Below are 19,531 nucleotides of genomic sequence, written 5' to 3' on the forward strand. Positions count from 1 at the left end.
GTTCTTGATAATTGATTTTGAATTTTCCATCCCCACATGTTGGTTATCCTTGTGCTTCCACAGTGCTTCTTCCAATAGGTGTTCAACATGGAGTACAGCTTCATCAGCTGAGTTAGGATGGTTGGTGATAGTTAGCTAGAAGTTTACTTGTCGGTGATGCTATGAGGATTCATGGGATCCAGAATCAAGAATGAGGATTTATAGCATCACTACCTCCTGATTGTATAGGATTGTACCATCATCTCTGTGACAGGCCATTCTCAGATGATGGTAAGGTCTGGTATATTGGCTATCAGGTATGATTCTGTGGATAGTTCAGTGTCAAATTATTACTGGATTGATCTGTGGGACAGCTTTTTCAATTCGGCACATATCCGCTGATGTTAATGAAGAGGATATTGCTAGATGCAAGGACTAAGTAACTGTTTGTTGTATTGAGTTATTCAGCTGGGTTATCCTTTCAGTTTTATTCCAACTAGAGTATTTCATATTGAGTGACTGACTTGTACATTTAAAAGGGAAATTAAGAGTCAACCACTTTTCTGTGGGTTTGGATTTCCATATAGTTGGGACCAGCAGATTTCCTTCCCTAAAGGACATAAGTAAACTAAGTGGGGCATGAATACAACAATCCAGTGGTTTAATGTTTACTGTTATTCATTTTTTAATTAACTGAATTTAAATTCTCCAGCTGCCCAGATTTTGAATTTGAACTCTGGTTATTCATCGAGGAACACAACTGCTGAGCCATCTTACCAATGTTCAGAAATAAGGCTAAAACAAAAATGAAAATTATGTTTGGAACACAATATCTAACAGTTCTTGCACGGATGGATTGCCTGGTATTTTCTTTACTGCACCATCTGCACCAAGGCCAAGGTACAATGAGGCAGGTCAATAGAAAATAGGGTGGATTGGCCTTCTGCTGGATACTCACCCTCAACTTGGAAATATAACATAAAATATGCTAAACCCTATCCACCAACACCTTTCCCCATCCAGACCCAGCCCTACTGTTAGTCTGAGCTAAAGAGTCTTGAATGGACTTTAAATGGTGGAAGGGCTTGGAGTTAGAAAACTGACCAAATTCCCTGCTATCCATACGAAAGCTCCATCTCATTTCCACCTTCCAAAGTGCATAAAATGACAGTCTTTGAACTGATGATTGCATTAGTCGATTAAGTGATGCCGTTTCAGGAAGGAAGCTCTATTCTTCCTGCATTGACGCAAGAGCATTGACATTTCAGTGCCTGAAATAAAGTTGAAGGGTTTGTTTCAAATAATGAAATAAGTTTACTACCAGCCTAACTTGCAGAACAACTGGAACTGGACTGAATTGGTGAGCAAAGTTGATATTATATTTTGTGGGCTTCTCCTTTGAGGTTACTGAGAAGATTTTCTCCAAGATTTTGTTTTATTTTGTAGTTGCTTATTGATTGTGTGATTCAGTTTTGCCGCTTAGTACTTCCTCTGTGAAAGACAGAAGTTGAATTTCTGAAATGTATGCTGCAGAGAGAGAGGGATAAAGATGCAAGCAGTGTAGTACACAAGGAGCATGGAAAAGGTTTCAACCATTGTACTGGCAACTAAAGAGAGTAGTTTTTTAAAAATAATTTATTAATCTGGTCCATCTAGCAGAGTTATGCACCGGTTTGTTACCTCATGGGTCCATGTGACTAATATTATATCACCACAATCAGTATTTGGAACTCAACATTTGCTCTCTTTTCTCAGTGAAAAGGTTTCTATTTTAAATTAAGCTCTACCATTTTCCACAAAAAATGGCATAGTAGACTTAAATTCAACAAGGTTTCAAATACGGAATGGTAATACCTGAGTTTCTGTAGAAAGTTGATCACTTTTGATTCCCTCTAAGTCAGCTCTTTTATGACCATGTTCAGACATAGCAACAGCAGAGTTATTCCTATAAGTTGAAAATATGGGTCACAGGAAATGTCCCACACCTACCTTTCATTGCTTTGCCGAATACTGATTAGAAGAAATGTGAAGAAATGTTCATTTTTGCAAGTTATGTGAAAAGTACAACTGTATCTTATTGCAAGTTTGATGAGATCCTTTCATACCCAGAAGGAACACAGCAAGTTCTTTGTGTGAGAACTAATGATTGATTACAAGTTGCTGCAAGTCTGTAGTGGCAGTTGGATTCTTAAGTCTGTTTAAATATCTGAGCTGAGGGATTTGAGTGCAAAATATATGGTAGTAAAATAGTTTTAGAAAATTACGGATTCCAGCTCTTCAAGGACTACAGGATTTGCAGTAATATTTTTTAAATAACACGGGAGAATGAATAGAAGATTGATGCAATTTTTGTCAGGGTTCATTTTAATATAATTAAGATGGCATCTCTAGCATTTTTTTAATCCCAGATCCAGTGGTTGGTGTTCATTTATCAAAGATTTTCAATGTTATAATTCTTGGAGTAACACTAACATTCAAATGAGTTATCTTTTACTTACAATAGTTACAATACGAGCAGCATTCTACAGCTGAGGGGAGAGGTGAATGCTAAATCAGCTGGAAAGTTGATCCAGTTTCCTGTCGGTTCCAGTGTATTCTGGAATTTTCCTCCAGGGGATAGTGGGGATAGGGTTGATGCATTGCATAACATTAAATGAGAGGAATATATCACCTACTGGTGAAATTTTCAGCTCATCCACAATATCTAAAAAAGAATTCAATTGTCACGGAGTCATAGAGTCATGCAGCATGGAAACAAACCCTTTGGTCCAACTCATTCACGTTGACCAGATATCCTAAATTAATCTGATCCCATTTTGCAGCATTCGGCCCGTATTTCTCCAAACCCTGCCTATTCATGTCCCCATCCAGAAAACTTTTAAATGTTGTAATTGTACCAACTTTTGCCACTTCCTCTGGCAGCTTATTGCACACAGACACCACTGTCTGCATGAAAAGTTTCCCTTTATGTCAGTTTTATATCTTCCCTCTCTCATTTTAAACTTATCCTTCTCGTGTTGGACTCTGCTACCATGGGAAAAAGACTTTGGCTATTCACCACATCCATGTCCCCCATGACTTTATAAACTTCTATAAGGTTAGGCCTCAGCCTTTGACACTCCAGGGAAAATAGCCTCAGTCTTTTCAGCCCCTCCCGATAGCTCAAACACTCCATCCCCAGCAATATCCTTCTGAATTTTTTCTGCACCCTTTCAAGATTAACACCATTTTTTCCTATGGCAGGGAGACCAGAATTGAAGGCAGTGCTCCAAGAGTGGCCTGACTAATGTTCTGCACAGCCGCAACATGACATCCTAATTCCTATACTCAGTGCATTAACCAATAAAGGTAAATGTACCAAACGCCATCTTTGCTACCCTGTCTACCTTTGAAACCATCTTCAAGGAATTGTGCACCTGCACCCCAAAGGTCTCTTTGTCCGGAAACACTCCCCAGTTGAGCGTATTAACAACTCATTCAATAATACGCTACCCTGCCATAATATAGCTGGCTGAGGACAGGATTCTTGTCAGTCTGTCCACAAGTTGCCATCTTACCTTCCGGCGAGTGCGGGAGCAGCTCATTCCCCATTAAAGGTCTGCCCACAGTGTCAGTTTCTGCTTGAATGCTGATGACACCTGCTTTATCTTACATTGACTGCCATTTCTGATCCCTTTACTGTCTCTAAATTGTCAAGATGCTGAAAATGTCCAGTAGTAGACAAACAGAAATTTCCAGAAAAGAAAACGGATAAATGGGACCACTAAAGCAATAGTGTTCAGTTTTGCCGTAAACTTTGTTGCCTAGCATTGACCTCATCCTTCCCACTGTCCACTATGTGGTGATGAACTTGACAATTCTTAACCCTATTGTCATATTTGACTTGAGATCAGCTTCCAATCACAGCTTTCAAACCATCACTAAGCCTGTCTATTTCAACCTTTATGGCATCACCTTATAGATTCAAACCTTATCTCAGCACATAGCTGCTGAAACCGTCATCTCTACTTTTGTTATTTCTAGACTTGACTATTGCTATGCACACCAGACTAGCCTCCCACACTCTAATCTGTCAACATTCTCCAATGAATTTAAGATGAACCAAAATTCTGCTTCCCATGTCTTAACTCACACCAAGTACCACACGAACATGAGAAGTTAGGAAAAATGACCAGGAGTAGGCCATCTGGCCCCTTGAGTCTGTGTCACCATTCCAGAAGATCATGGCCAATCACTATCTTAATTTTGCCCTCCAGTTTCTCCCCTTTCCCTTTGATTCATTTAGTACCTAAAAGTCTACTCACCTCTGACTTGAATATATTCAATAAATGAACATACATAACTCCTTGGGTAGAGAATTCCATTGAATCATAACCACAATCATCTTATCACAGGATAAGAAATTTATCCTTAACTCAATCATAGTGGCTGACCCTTTTTCTGAGATTGCAACCCTCCACCCTAGATTTCTCAGTCTGTGGAAATTTTTTTCAAAATTTACCTTATCACACCTCTTAGGAATTTTATATATATATCTCTCCTTATGGGCAAATCCACTCAGCCCAGCAACCAGCCTGGTATCAGTCTAGAGCTATCTGCCTTTAGGGAAGCAAACCAAAAGTGCAGACTATTTCAGGGGTTTAGTGTAGTAAGGCAAGTTTTAATTCTTTTAATCCTGGAGAAACTAACATAGCATTTATCTTTTGACTTGCTTTATGGATCTACATGTAAAAATTCTTTGCTTTATCTACAGGAACACCTTGAATACACACATTTCCTAGCCTTTCACCATTCAAAAAGTAAATGTTCTTATTTTTGTGACCAAAGAGGACATTTTTGCCCACTTGCCAAACTTGTCTATATCCTTCTGCAGCCTCTTTGCATTTCCTCACCATTTACTTTCCCATTTACCTTTGCATCCCAACAAACTTATAAATGTTACACCCAGTCTCCTTACTTGAGTCATTCAATTACACTGAATAGCTGAGCACTAAATACTGATAAAACATGATTTTCTTTCATAAATCTGTGTTCACTCTGACCATTCATGCTACAATTTTCTAGGTGTCCTTTTGGCTTTTGTAAATCAACCTTTTGGACAAGTTATATTACATCTTTGGGGCAAGTATGACTTGAGCCCAGATCTCCTGGCTCAGCAGTAGGGACACTACCATCGCACCACAGGAACCTTAATCTACAACAGCTATTGTGGTGGGAGTTAAACCAATGCGCCCACAGCATAACAAAGTGTGAAGCTGGATGAACACAGCAGGCCACAGCATTAGCTTGAATCTCTGGATTACTAGGGTAACCACTGTGCCACCTACAGAAGAGAGGTATAGATAGTTTTAATTAGTCTGCTCAGATATGTTAATAAATATTTCTCTAATCCAGTCTCTGGCATACTCTTGTAGCCAATGTATTTCGATGACTAGTACAGATACATTTCTGGTCGATGGTAACCCCCTGCTTTGTTGATACTATAGGATTCAGTGATACTAATGCCATTTCATGCTATGTGTAGATGGTTAGATTATTTCTTAATGGACACGGTCACTGCTTGGCACTAATGTTACTTGCTGCTTATCAGTATACAGTATAGATATCTTCAGTATCTGAGGAGTTGTGAATGGTATCGAACACTGTTACCATCAGTGAAGTTCCCCACTTCTTGACCTGATGTAGGAAGGGAGGGTATTGATGAAGCTGAAGATTGTTAGACCTGAGACACAACCCTGAAGAACTCATACTGAAATGTCGTGGAAAGAAGATGATTGACATCCACTGACCACAGTCACCTTCCTTCATGTGTGTGATTCCAACTGGTGGAAATATTCCCCTTGATTCCTATTAACTTCAATTTTGTCAGAGCTCCCTGAAGTCACACTTGGTCAAAGTGTATTGCACAGATCCCAGAAAGGCAGTGTACCTTTATGATAGCTAGGTGGCATTGCAACATGTGTCATTGTAGTATAAAACTCCTCACCCCACCTTCTGAAATCACTGTGTGATGGAGTCAGTGCAGTGGGCGATCTGTATAGTAATACAATCAAGTAATGTAGCCACAATATCAATAAGCACTTACACTATGGACTGATTCCTATGGTCATTTAAAAATTGTGAGTTGTGTCAAGGTCTGTGGAGTGATTCCTGCCACAAAGACTGAGTTTTCTCATTGTAACTTACCAAATGGGCCACATTAATTGCCATTTGAGCCCTCATGGTGAGAACTACATCCAATTTCCACTCCATCTTGTCACATGTCATTACTTGAGCAACTCACTGCTCAGCAGAAATCCTCCCTATCACCTGCAGGAGTGCAGGAAGCTGTGCTGCGCAGCTGTGGAAGGCATGAAGAAAGATGGCAGAGGTTGGGACCCTGGCACCTTGCTTCTGTGAGACAGACTGGAGGTCCTTGTGGTTGGGGTGGTGAAGGGAGAGGAGTCCTCTTCCAGAAGTACCAGCAGAGGAGGCCACACTCCATGCCAGCCTGGTTGGAGATCATTACTCAGGGAAGCGTCATCTTCAAGATGAGAACAACTGAGAAGCAGTGCAGGAAGAAGGTCGATGACACTGTCTTCTCTGCCAGAGTAAAAGAAGTATCCTGCTCTCTTCTACCTCACACTTATCTGTGCCACCACACCCACCTCCCACGAATGCGATTGCTCTGTTGCCCTCTCTGTTGCATGCAGCACTTTCCGTCATCCAGCCTAATTATCCCATAAACTCTCATATCACTAACACCACATGCCCTCTGCACTGCTACTCACTCCCTCATCAGCCTTACCCAACATTCACCAGCCCTAAAAGCTGTGCCACCCACTTACTCATTCAGCTCCTCTATGATGTTACAGGAAAGACATCCCATAAAGGTGCAGTGGCAACAGGTATCCCTGTCCTCATGCCTTTTGAGGAAAGAATACTTGCCTATGCAGGAGAACACGAATCACCCCTACAGGGATGTGGAGACATCTATGTCCTGACACCAGAAACCAGGAATATATTAAAATTGACTGAACACTACTACTACTGTTGTCTCTCTCTTATGTCTTATAATTGCATCCATCCTTCTAATGACCAATCCATCTTCCACAGAAGAATGGTCCTTGACCTCCCCATGTAATGCATTAGGGGGACCATCTAGCAGCACAGCTGAAAACATCCCAGTGGGCTGTATAAGGGCACACAGTGAGTTCCATACACTGACTACTCTGTAAATGGTTGAGGGAGACACACCCCAGGCCACTAGCAGTCAAAGGCCAGGCACCTGCAGAACCTCTAGCAGGAGATGACCCTGCGGTCTTAGTGATGAGGGTCCTCATCCAGATGAACAGGGAGGAGTAACAGTGGCTGGCAGGCTGAAAGAAATGCTGGCATTCACAGTGGAGAAACTGGAATGATGCAAATCCCAGAATTTCTTTCTCTTTCTCTCCCTCACACACACTCTCTCCATCTCTCTCACACACACATACAGACATATACATTCTCTAACTCTCCTCCCCCACCACCTCCCCACCACACACACACACACACACACACACACATACACACACACACACACATATCAATCTATGGGGTGAATAATTGCAGATACATTCTATTTTGTTCAAAAAGCACACAATTTGTGGACAGTCAGTCAATGTGGCATTTTATAAATTCCTAGTTTAGAACTAAAGCCAGTGTGACTCCACGTTAAAACACAGCCAGATTGCAAACAAATAACAAAGTGTGGGGCTGGATGAACCCAGCAGGCCAAGCAGCATCTTAGGAGCACAAAAGCTGATGTTTTGGACCTAGACCCTTCATCAGAAAAGGGGGATGGGGAGAGGATTCTGAAATAAATAGGGAGAGAAGGGAGGCAGACTGAAGATGTATAGAGGAGAAGATGGGTGGAGAGGAGAGTATGAGTGGGGAGGCCCCACACTTTGTTGTCTTCCTTTCACCTATCCCCTCCTCCCACCTCAAGCCGCACCTCCATTTCCTACCTACTAACCTCATCCCGCCCCCTTGACCTGTCTGTCCTCCCCGAACTAACCTATCTCCTCCCTACCTTCCCACCTATACTCTCCTCTCCTCCTCTCTCCCTATTTATTTCAGAATCCTCTCCCTATCCCCCTTTTCTGATGAAGGGTCTAGGCCCGAAACGTCAGCTTTTGTACTCCTAAGATGCTGCTTGGCCTGCTGTGTTCATCCAGCCCCACACTTTGTTATCTTGGATTGTCCAGCATCTGCAGTTCCCATTATCTCTGATCACAGATTGTAAACAAGACCTCATACCTAAAATGCATTGTCTGACATGAGATGTCACCTCTGGTATACTGATAAAAACTTTAGTTGTCTTGGGGCAGTGATTTGAAATTTGCATATTAATCAGCTGAAACCTGCATCTCCTTTCTAACTGATTAAAGATTTAACAGCCCTGTATTAGGATTGTTCAATACTCTCTCACTAACACCTGAAGAAGGGGCCTCTGAAATTTAGTGTTTTCAAATAAACCTGTTGGCCTATAACTTGATGTTGTATGATTTTTGACCTTGTCCACCCCAGTCCAATGTCGGCACCTTCACATCATGGCCTTTTCAATAAACTTGAGGTTAATACACATCTTTCTTCTCAGGAATGAAATAAGTAAAGGTTTTTGAGTATTTAATGTCCCTAATATTGGTAAGCTGCTTATAGCAAACCTTTAACATTAAGTGCTATGCCCCTGTTACATGTGGATGTGGCTTCTGTCGGATAAGGTCAGAAGTCACATGACACCAAGATATAGTTCAACGGGTTTATTTGAAATCACAAGTTTTTTGAGCACTGCTCCTTTATCAGGTGAAGTCACTGTTGGACTATAACCTGGTGTTGTGTGACTTCTGAACTTGTCCACCCCCATCCATCACTGGAACCTCCACATCACAATCCATCAGATATGGTCTATACAATTGATTTGGAGGAAAACGTAGGTGGTCTAATTTTTAAGTTTGTTTGTGGATGATACAAGGACTGTTGGAGTTGCGGATAGTAAGGAAGACTGTCAGAGGATACAGCAGGGTTTAGAGCAGTTGGAGACATGGGCAGAAAAATGGCAGATGGAGTTTTATCCAGCCAAATACGAGGTAGTGTATTTTGGAAGATCAAGTACACGTGGCAATTATACAGTGAATGGGAGAATCCTTAGGAGTATAGACATGTAGAAGGATCTGGGTGTGCAGGTCCACAGATCACTGAAGGTCCACAGATCACTGAAGGTGACAGCACAGGTAGATAAGGTAGTTAAAAAGGCCTATGGCACGCTTGCCTTCATTGGAAGGGCATTGAGTATAAGGATAGACAAGTTATACTTGGCTTTATAGAAGTTTAGTTAGGCTACACTTGGAATATTGCATAGAGTTCCAATCACCACACTATCAGAAGGATGTGGATGCTTTGGTGAGGGTGCAGATAAGATTTACCAGAATGTTGGGATTTTAGCTATGAAGAAAAGTTGGATAGACTGGGTTTGTTTTCTGGAATGCAAGAGGTTGAGAGGCAACTTGATAGCAGCTTATAAGATCGTGAATGGCATGGATAAATGGAAAGTATGAGGCTTTTTCCAGGATGGAGGTGTCAATTACTATGGGACACTGGTTCAAGGTGCAGGGATGAAGTTTCAAAGAGATGTGCAAGGCACATTTTTCACATCAAGGGTGGCGAATGTCTGGAACATGTTGCTAGAGGAGGTGGTGTAAACAGACACAGTTGCAGCATTCAAGAAGCATGGACGATATGTGAACAGGAAGGGATATGGAGCCTGCAAGTGAAGACAGTTTTAGTTTGGAAGGGCAAAATGTGTCGCGTGAGCTTGGAAGGCTGAGGAGCCTGTTCCTGTGCTTTATCGTTGTTTGTTCTATGTGAGTGGCTTCTCAGCAAGGCACCTGATCTGATAATATTGTGACATTTATTCTGGTTTAACTTGAAACTTGTGAGATGCGCATTGACATGTATATCAGCTTGCCAAAACAATCCCTCTGGTCACTGATTTCCCCTAGGAAGTCTTTGCATTGTCTTCTACAGGAGATTGTTTGTGTGGGTATTTCTTTGATCTCATCCTTTTCTGTGGCTGTATCCTGCTTCAGCACATTTTCTGGAAGTTTCCTATTGTTTTACCATAAAAGCATGCCTTGGTCTATAACATCATCTGCAGTAATCCCTGTTGTGCACAGTAGTGTAGTAATTTGTTCAGATTCTGACAATACCCAATTTTGTGTTGTATTTGGCCTATCTCACCTTATGATACTATTTTTAATGCCATGGTTTAGATATGCTTAGATATCTCCTCTGCTTTAAATAATTTTATTTTATAATGCTGGCTGTCCTGTGTTTTTCTGTTCTTTTGGAAGGTTTTCTCACATTTTGCGGTTGAATTGGAAGACTCTTGCCTTTTCACAATTGTAACGATGAATTCCCAGCTTTAACAGAAGAGTCCTACTTTTTCTTATAACTTTATTGGATGATTTCTACCTTTGTGGCTTTAATGAAAGATCTCCCATCTTTCACAACCTTACTGAAGTCTCCTCAAAATTCCCCTGTTAGTCCAGAACTGCATATATCTTCAATTTGCCCAATGCTTATCCATTTTTAATTATAAGGGATTCCACTATAATACGATAGACGTGTTCCTATGAAATGACATGTTGTAGAAAATTGCGCTTTAGAAATAATGGGGCCTGTGGGAAAAGCAGGGTTAGGGGAAAACCAAAGAAATCACTCAAAATGATTCAAAAATCACTCAAAAGCATAACACGAAGGGTAGCAGTTTGAACAAGTGTTTAGTTCATGTGTAATAATGAAATAACGGTAAATTTATCACCTTATCTTGAAAAAAATATCAAAATGGCTTGATGAGGGATGAGGTTCTGATGTAGCTTTATTGTTAATGCAGGGGCTGGAGGGTTGTCAACATCACCATCATCACCTTCAGGTGCAGTTTTGTTTGCAAGGTTAGGGAGAAAAATAGTCAGTCAATCAAGAAGTGGATGGTCGTGGTTCATGTCTTCTGACTGTTTCTTGGGGGCTGGCTTAAAAAGGCATCCAGTTTTTGCTGCTTGCTCTTTTTCTCCTTTCATGGAGAAGCATCTCGTATGGTGCCAAATAAGATCTTACTGCTACTTTCTGCATTGTAATTGTCCTCTAATCGTTGCAACTGCTTCTTAATTTCACTCAGGATAGAAGACAAAACAGAAGTGGAAAACTCTCGTGGTGCTGCATTCTGGACTTCATCTTCTTCATCTCTAGCTTCCACTTCTATGTCAGTGACAAGTTGTTGTAGTTCAGTTGTAGAGACCCTTCACAGTAGGACTCAAGCGCTCTTCAGCATCCTCACTCTCCATTTCTTCAAATCCTTTGCAAGATCAACACAACGTTCTTTGATTCTTAGGAGCTCATCTAACAGATCAAAGCTTTTTAAATCTCGTAAAACATCTCGGAGAAACTTCCACTAAGCTGCATGCAAGCAGTCCGTACTTAAATAATAAGCTCCAAAAGTGGCTATTGCACCCTGATCCATGGGTTGAAGGAGAGAGGTTGTGTTTGGGTAGAAATGGCACTTTAATATTTTCAGAAAGCTCACCAATGTGGGAGGATGGCTTAGCACATTATCCAGGATGAGAAGAATCTTGAAATCCACATTTTTTTTTCCTGCAATACTTTCTAAAAACGTCTTCAAAAACATTAAGGCCAGAAAAAGTTCGCCCAGTCATCAAACCTCTTTTGCTTGACCTAAAGTAAATGCCTACAGCAGACTTAGGTAACCTTTCAAAGCTCACAGATTGGCAGAGTGGTACACCACAACATACTGAAGCTTTAAATCTCCACAAGCATTGGCGCCCAGAGCACAGTCATATGATCCTTTGCCACCGTAAAGCCTGGAGCGTGAGCTTCATTCATAGAAATATAGGTTCTTGATGGCATTTGCTTCCTGTCTCATCCAAATTGAAAATTTGTTCTAAGTTGTAGCCTTCTTCATTAATTAATTTTTTTACCATGGGAGGAAACGCCATCGCATGGTCCTCGTCTGCACTGGCAGCTTCGCCACATAACTTTATGAAATAAAAAGCAAAGCTGTTCTTAAAACCAGCAAACCAGCCACTGCTAGTGCCAAACGCAGGCATATCTGCAGGACTTTTGGCTTGTTTTGTTAGATCTTCATAAATTGATAAGGCTTTATTTTTCACGATGAGAAGGGTGGCCCCAAATCACTTCTTCAACTGCTCTTCTATCCACACACTTAGAAGCTGCTCCATCTTGTCAGGTTCTTTTGTCTGTGACCTCACAGATTTGCTAGCACTCAGACTTGTTCCAGCAATACAGTTTGCTTTAATCTTTTCTGCACTGTCTCTAGTGGTGCTAAGGTAGACTCCTTCATTCCTGTTGCACAAACTATATCACATGTTCTTTCATTACGCTCAAAACACTTTATAACATTTAGCTTCTCTTCCAGCACTATAGCCGTTCTTTCATGTACACTATCCACAATTTTATCACCAGGATGCTTCTTGTTATCATTCTTGCCACTTTGCCCTTGCAATTTGTGAGTAACATGGCAGATTTGTACAGTACCTTTCGACATATGCTCAGGATGAAGCACGTGAGCCAATCATGCGATGTCGACATTGGAATCGTGTTATTGCCATTACAATGTTTACATTTCACAAATACCGTTCCCCTATTTGTCAATCAATTATAGCCAAGCTGGGTTGTCAGAACATACGTTATAGGGGAACCCCATGTATTGGGCTTGCAATGTGCCCAACTTGATCCAGGAGTATAAGTTTCTGTTTGGCCCTGCTACTTTCATTTGTTTTCTGGGTATCTGCATGTTGTGGCAACAATGCTTGATCTGCATTATAACTAATTTTTTAAATACTTGTCCATTCAACCTGAATTTTCATGCCATTTAATGACCCCTTTATATGGAGACTCATGCAATCTCCGATGTCTGTTTGCTCACTATGTAAACACGGATTCAGCTGAGGGTTTAAATTGCCAATTACCTTCACAAACCGCACAGGTGCAAAACTTGACCAGATTCCAATCCCACACCTCCACGAAAATTGGCAATGCCATGTCTAGGTGTAGGATTTACAATTTCTAATCTTTTGCACCATGTTTCTTACATTGGTGAACCTCTCCGTAAAGGCAATTATCTCGGCTCAAATATATTGTTAATGGAAATGAGAATATTTGCGAAGTAAAGCACATCTGTCTTTCTTTGTTGGGGCAAATAACTGTCAAAGCAGTAAAAAGCTGCATCAAACATCCTCATTCTGTGTAGATTTGAGATGCTTTGGTATAACTATCCAACTAGGCTCAAATACTGCCTTTTCCGTGTGATTCAAGAATTTTTTGGCAATCATGTACTTACCCTATTCATTTTGAAATTCATTCCAGATCAAAAAGAAACTCACAACATTAAAAAAAATTCCTTATGTTCCCTCAGGCTCTTTTTGCAAAGCAGCTTAATCTGGTCAGCTGGTTACTGACTCTTCTGCTACTGGAAAAGGTTTTTATTATTTACACAAGAGGCCTTCTGTTAATTTATAGACACTTTTCAAATTTCACCTTAAATCTCTTTCCTCTAAGTATTACAATATTAACTTCCCTAGTCTCCCCTCAAACATGAAGTCCTCATTCCTTATGACTAGAACCATCATACTAGTAAGACACGAAATTTTGCTACCAAGGTAGATATCTCAAGTTGGGAAATTTTCCAGTTCCTCTCACCTGCTAGGCGGAAAGGTTGTGAATAATGCAATTTTTGCAACTTTGTTTTGGTGGGGGGAGGTGTGATTGTGGGTAAATTCAAGTTCACTCATCCCAGAAACAGGAGTGAACAAGTGCTGAGGCCAGCTGGTTAAAATGTTTACCTTGGTTCTCTGAGATTTTGTTCCACTTGTTCTCTTCCAGCACTATAGCCGTTCTTTTATGTACACTATCCACAATTTTATCACCAGGATGCTTCTTGTTTTAGGCCTTCTAGACTTCATCCCTCATGCCCCATTACCATCCATCCATTTTGCATGCCACCTCCAAATGCCAAAGTCAATTCAATGCCAACCCTACCATTCATCCATCCCAATGGTACATTATAGCCCCATGCCAACTCATGGGCCTTCCATGAGAAGCCAATGAAACATAAACTGTCAACAAGGTAAACTTGTCATGTTTCAAAAAAAATACAATCTACTGTTCTTACAATTCAACCCCACAAAAGTTCAATAAAACAGACCATGAAGTTGTCAATAACAGAAGCTTCAGTCATTTCACACACCTCTTAATCTGCCTTAATAAATACAGTCATTGGCAGAAGTCACTTCTGACAAAAGTTTAATTTTTATAGCGTAGTGGTAGTGAGGAATTTCAACTTTCCCAAACTTAACTGGGTGGTCAAAATGTGAAAGATTTAGAGGGAGCTGAATTCTTAAAATGAATCCAGGACAGTTTTAAAAGCCAGTATGCGAAAGGTCCTACAAGAGAGGAGATAGTCCTAGACTTAATTTTAGGTCATTAAATGAGGAAAATGGTTGAAGTATCAGTAAGGGAGCATTTTGCAGACAACGATCATAACTAATAGATTCAAGATTATTATGAGAAAGGACAAGGATGCTTTGATTTGATTTGTTTTGATCTATTACCATCACATATGCTGAGGTATAGTGAAAAGTGTTGCATAACATGCTTTGTAGGCATATTGTACTATACAAATGCATTGGGGTAACAGAACAGAATACAGGATATATTGTTACAGCTGCCAAGAAGGTGCAGAGAGAGATCAACATTAACGTTTAAGAGGTCCACTCAAAAGTCTGATAACAACGGGAAAGAAGCTGTTCTTGAATCTTTTCAGATGTGTATTCAAACTTTTATTTCTTACGCCGGATGGAAGAAGGTGGAAAAGAGTAAAACTGGGAATGGGAAAGGTCTTTGACTAAGTTGGTTGCTTTCCCAATGTAGTGGGAAGTATAGACAAAATCAATGGATGGGAGGCTGGATGGGTGATGGACTAGGCTGTGTTCACAACTCTCTGTAGCTTCTTGCAGTCTTGGGAGGAGCAGTGGCCATACCATGCTGTGATGTATCCAGATAGGATGCTCTCTATAGTATCTCTAAAAAATTGTAAGGGTCTTTATGGACATGCTGAATTTCCTTAGTCCTGTTGAGGATTAATGTGGAGGTAGTTTTGTTGCCTATTCTTACTGATTGCGATCTATTGGTCAGGAAGTCAAGAATTCAGTTACAGAAGGGGGAGCAGAGACGTAAGTCCCAGAGTTTGGAGATGAGTTAGAATTATGGTGTTGAAGGTGGAGCAGTGGAGCTAGGTATCCTTGTTGTTCAGATGTTCCAGGGATGAGTGTAGGGCCAGGGAGATGGCATCTGCTGGGGACCTATTGTGTCAGTAGATGAAATTGCAGGGAATCAAGGCAATCTGGGAGGCTGCAGTTGTTGTGAGCTCTGAAAAACCACTCAAAATACCTCATAGTTATGGATGGGAGGTAATCATTGAGATAGACTGAATGATTTTTCTTTGCCACTGGGATGATTGAGATCTTCTTGAAGTAGGTGGGGACTTCATTTCACAGTAAGGAAAGGTTGAAGATGTCTGTGAATACTCCCACCAGCTGGTCCATGCAGGGTATGTGCACAGCTGGGGACTCCATCCGGCCTGGTCACTTTCCATGGGTTCACATTTAAGAAGGCAGATCTAATGTCCGTGGTAGTGACTGAGGGTACAGATGTATCCGAGGCTTTCGGAACAGAGGACATTGATTCACTGTCCTTCTGTTCAAAGTGCGCATAGAATGTATTGAGCTCATTGGGTAGGGATGGGCAGTTGCCTGCAATTCTGTTTGACTTTGCTTTCTAGCTCGTTATGTTGTGTAAGCCTTACAACAAATGACAGGTGTCCATGCAGTTAGTCTGGGTCTCAAACTTGGTTTGGTGTTGCTTTTTGGCATCCCTGATGGCCTTGCAAAGGTCACACCTGGATTTCCTTTATAGGTCAGGGTTACCCAACTTGAACACCTCAGATCTGGACTTTAGCAGGGAGTGGATCTCCCAGTTCTTCCATGGTTTCTGGTTGGGTAATGTTTGGATTAATTTCTTCAGCAGACAGTCATCTACGCACTTACTAATAAAGTCTGTAACGGTAGAGGCATACTTGTTCAGGTTGGCCATTGAATTCTTGAATATGGACCATTCCACTAACTCTAAGCAGTCCCGTAGAATCCCTTCTGTTTCGTCAGACTAACACTGCACTACTTTCTGTACTGTGTCCTCATGCTTCAATTTCTGCTTGTAAGCTGAGTGGAGATGTTTTCTGACCCACTGTGGAGCATTGTGCTCTGAATTTCCAAAATGTGGACGGGAGACGGAGGCATCTTTGATGGCTGTATAGCAATGGATAGGCCATTTTGGATGGGCTCGAAATCAAAGTTCTAAACTTTGCCTGGCTGACTTCATTAAGAACAGGTATGATTTAATCAGAGTGGACTGGAAGCAGATACTTTCAGGTAAATCTGGGTCATAGAACTGGGGCACATTTAAGAAGGCAATAGGGAGAGTACAGGAGCAACATAAAGCATGGGACCAACTTAAACAGCAGACACCGTAGCTGAGTACAGAATATGTACATGTCAGTTTAAACAGGAAATTAGGAGAGCAAAACGGGAGCAGAAAGTATAATTCCAAGCAAAGCAAAGAAAAATCCTAGGTTATTTTACAAATACAGTAAGTGCAGTAGGATAACTGGGGAAAGAGGCATAGTCTCAGGATAGAGATAGTAAGAACTGCAGATGCTGGAGTCAGATATAACACAGTGTAGAGCTGGAGGAACACAGCAGGCCAGGCAGCATCGGAGGAGCAGGAACATTGATGTTTCAGGTCGAGATCCTTGCCTGCCCTGCTATGTTTCTCTAGCCTCTGGATAGCATGGTTTCAATTTGGCAGTGTTAGATGACAAAGGCTTAACCTATTTCCGTTGTTTAAGTAAGCATTTCTAGAAAAGAAATAAATGGAAAGGATAAAATTGGAGTACATCAGTAACACAAAATGGTCCATAGCCTGTTTTACACCAAGCCAAATTTTCTAAGTCATTAACTTGAACAGATGCCAATTCATTATGAACCTACTTCGCATGACTAGTAGAAAGCAATTTAACCGCCTGGAACTTTTAAGAGTGCCATAACTGTCAGTTTACTATTATCAGCAGTTATTTCTGATCTCTTGCTTTCTTTGTTATTTTTAACTATCAGCCAAACAAATCTATTGAAATGAAGTGTGAAGCAGCAAAAGAACATTTCCTCTGTTGTCCTATGTTCACCCTCAGACTCACAAAAAAATCAAACCTGTTAAAAACATCCTCCTTGACACTTTTAGCAAGCATCATATTGAGAGCATTTCAAATTCAGACTCGGGTCCATCTTCCTTCATTGCTTCCTAATGCCATATAACTTCAGAAGCAATTTTCACTGACAATATAGCAAACAAATGACCATGCACAAGATTCACTTGTTCTTGATATCATTCAACAATAAAAAAATTGATAAATTAATTTGAAATTATTTTTAATAGGATATCCTGGTGTATAGCTCATGAAAATTAAGTAACATATTGGGGAGCAAATTACTGCTGTTGCTGGAATCTGTACTGCAAATAAAATGCTGGAAATCACAGGGGGTCAGACAGCATTCATGGAGAGACAACAAGCTCTCTTTTCAAGTGGGACCTCTGATGAAGAGTTATCTAGACTCAAAATGTTAGCTTGCTCTCTCTCCACAGATGTTTTCTGACCCACTGTGATTTCCAACACTTTTTTTGTTTACAACACATTGGGGACCTCAGCACAAATCCATTATGTAATCCAGGGCACTCAGTTTCAATGTGCTATCACATGGTGCCAGTGAAAGTCTTCATGTCGATTTACAAGATTTCAAATTATCTGGGGACAAACTGAAACAATTATGTTGCTTTAAAAAATGTAACTAATTTTGAATCTTGTTTCAAATAAAATATCAACCGCAATAAAAGGTTTCTGATTGGGCTCAGTCTTCCTGATACTATAAATTTTGCAGTTTCTTGATACACAGAGTTATAAAAACAGGAGATTTGTAGCACCTTTCATGGCCTCCAGATGATCCAAAGTGCTTTACACCATTAGTGGAATATTTTTGTATTGTAATCATTGTTGTCATGCAGGAAGTATGGCAGCTAATTTGGTGCAGCAAAATAGCAAAGATAAGTTGACAGGTAACGTATTTTTAATGACTTTGGTTGATGAAAAATACTGCCTGTGAGGACTCTCCTTGTTGTGCTTCAAAGTAAAGACATGGATTTCTTTATGTCCACGTAAGAGGCCAGGCAAGCCTTCAGTTTATTTTTTCATTTGACAGTGTTCACATCTCTTCTAAATGGAGAGTTATCCATGCTCATGAAACCTATTCATCCAGTCTCTTTAGTGAACTCAGATACACAACAATGTTTTGTGCCTAATTCAGCTATGATTTTGTTTTAATGGTTTGATTTGATGTAGTATATATCATAATTTACCAAGCATTAAAATCAGATAATTCTTATGTTAGAGCATTATGTTATTGCTTTTTCAAACAAATGCGATCCATGAAATAAATATTATAGTTATTGGATTTGACAGTTTATACATAATTGTGTACAATGATAAGAAACTAGTCTTAGGAATTATAAATACTATCATGACAGTGATTAGTTCTGAGGGATTAATTATACCTCATCAATATGTAGGGGAATAAACTAATGACTAAATTGCTATGGACCAGTTTAGTTTGGTCAAGAAAAACTGAAGTCTACCCATATCAATCCTAAATTTTCAGTCAACTTGAAAAATCATTGAACTGTGCCATTATAAAATTTGTAATTCATAAATGTGATTCTCTCAGCAAAAATGAAAGCCAGGATTGTTTGACCAGTTACAATCGTTTCTTAAATGTTCTTACAATTCCCATTAATTAATTCCCCTTGAGCAATAACTAGAAATTTAACTAGAACTGGCATTCGTGCAATCTGCGCAGAATAAAGTTTGAATATTCTCCAAAGAAAGACTGACTTCCTACATCCTAAAGCATTCCACCACCAATAAGCATAAATCAATGTGTAATGGAATTCTAGCAACTCAACTAGAGAAGTACAGCTTTGAAAGAACTTAACAAGTTTAACATTATTTGAGTAGAAATAAGCGATCTGATTTTCACCCTGTGTTGACTCTTTCACTGCGTACATCTTCGTTGCACTCCATTTCATTGCTGGTGTTCGAGAAGGAGTTTGCCAAAACTTACTTCCACAGCCACGTTTCCTTCCTCAGCGACTGCCAACAACTCAGACTTACCCCGCATAGATTTTAATGTAAATTTCATCCTTCATGTTTTGAATCCACCCTGAATTACAAGTATCTCCAGGACATACTACATACTTCGGACTGCAGTTCCTGCTGGATCGAGCAATATACAATCAATGCCGTGCGCCAGCATATGTGCACACTCAATTTCACTCTGCA

The 19,531-nt window shown here is 40.3% G+C and overlaps 1 protein-coding gene across 1 annotated transcript in view; it reads left to right on the top strand.

The window, feature by feature from the left end:
- The first annotated feature begins 1,225 nt into the window (after window positions 1–1,225).
- The window catches only part of agpat4 (1-acylglycerol-3-phosphate O-acyltransferase 4 (lysophosphatidic acid acyltransferase, delta)), a 174,503-nt gene continuing 156,197 nt past the window's right edge, over window positions 1,226–19,531 (top strand). The window contains exon 1 of the mRNA XM_048536764.2: window positions 1,226–1,339. The gene's annotated coding sequence lies outside the window, so the exon portion shown is untranslated. The remainder of the gene's footprint in view (window positions 1,340–19,531) is intronic.

This window comes from Stegostoma tigrinum, chromosome 9 (genome assembly GCF_030684315.1).
Source record: "Stegostoma tigrinum isolate sSteTig4 chromosome 9, sSteTig4.hap1, whole genome shotgun sequence".
Taxonomy (NCBI): Eukaryota; Metazoa; Chordata; class Chondrichthyes; order Orectolobiformes; family Stegostomatidae; genus Stegostoma; species Stegostoma tigrinum.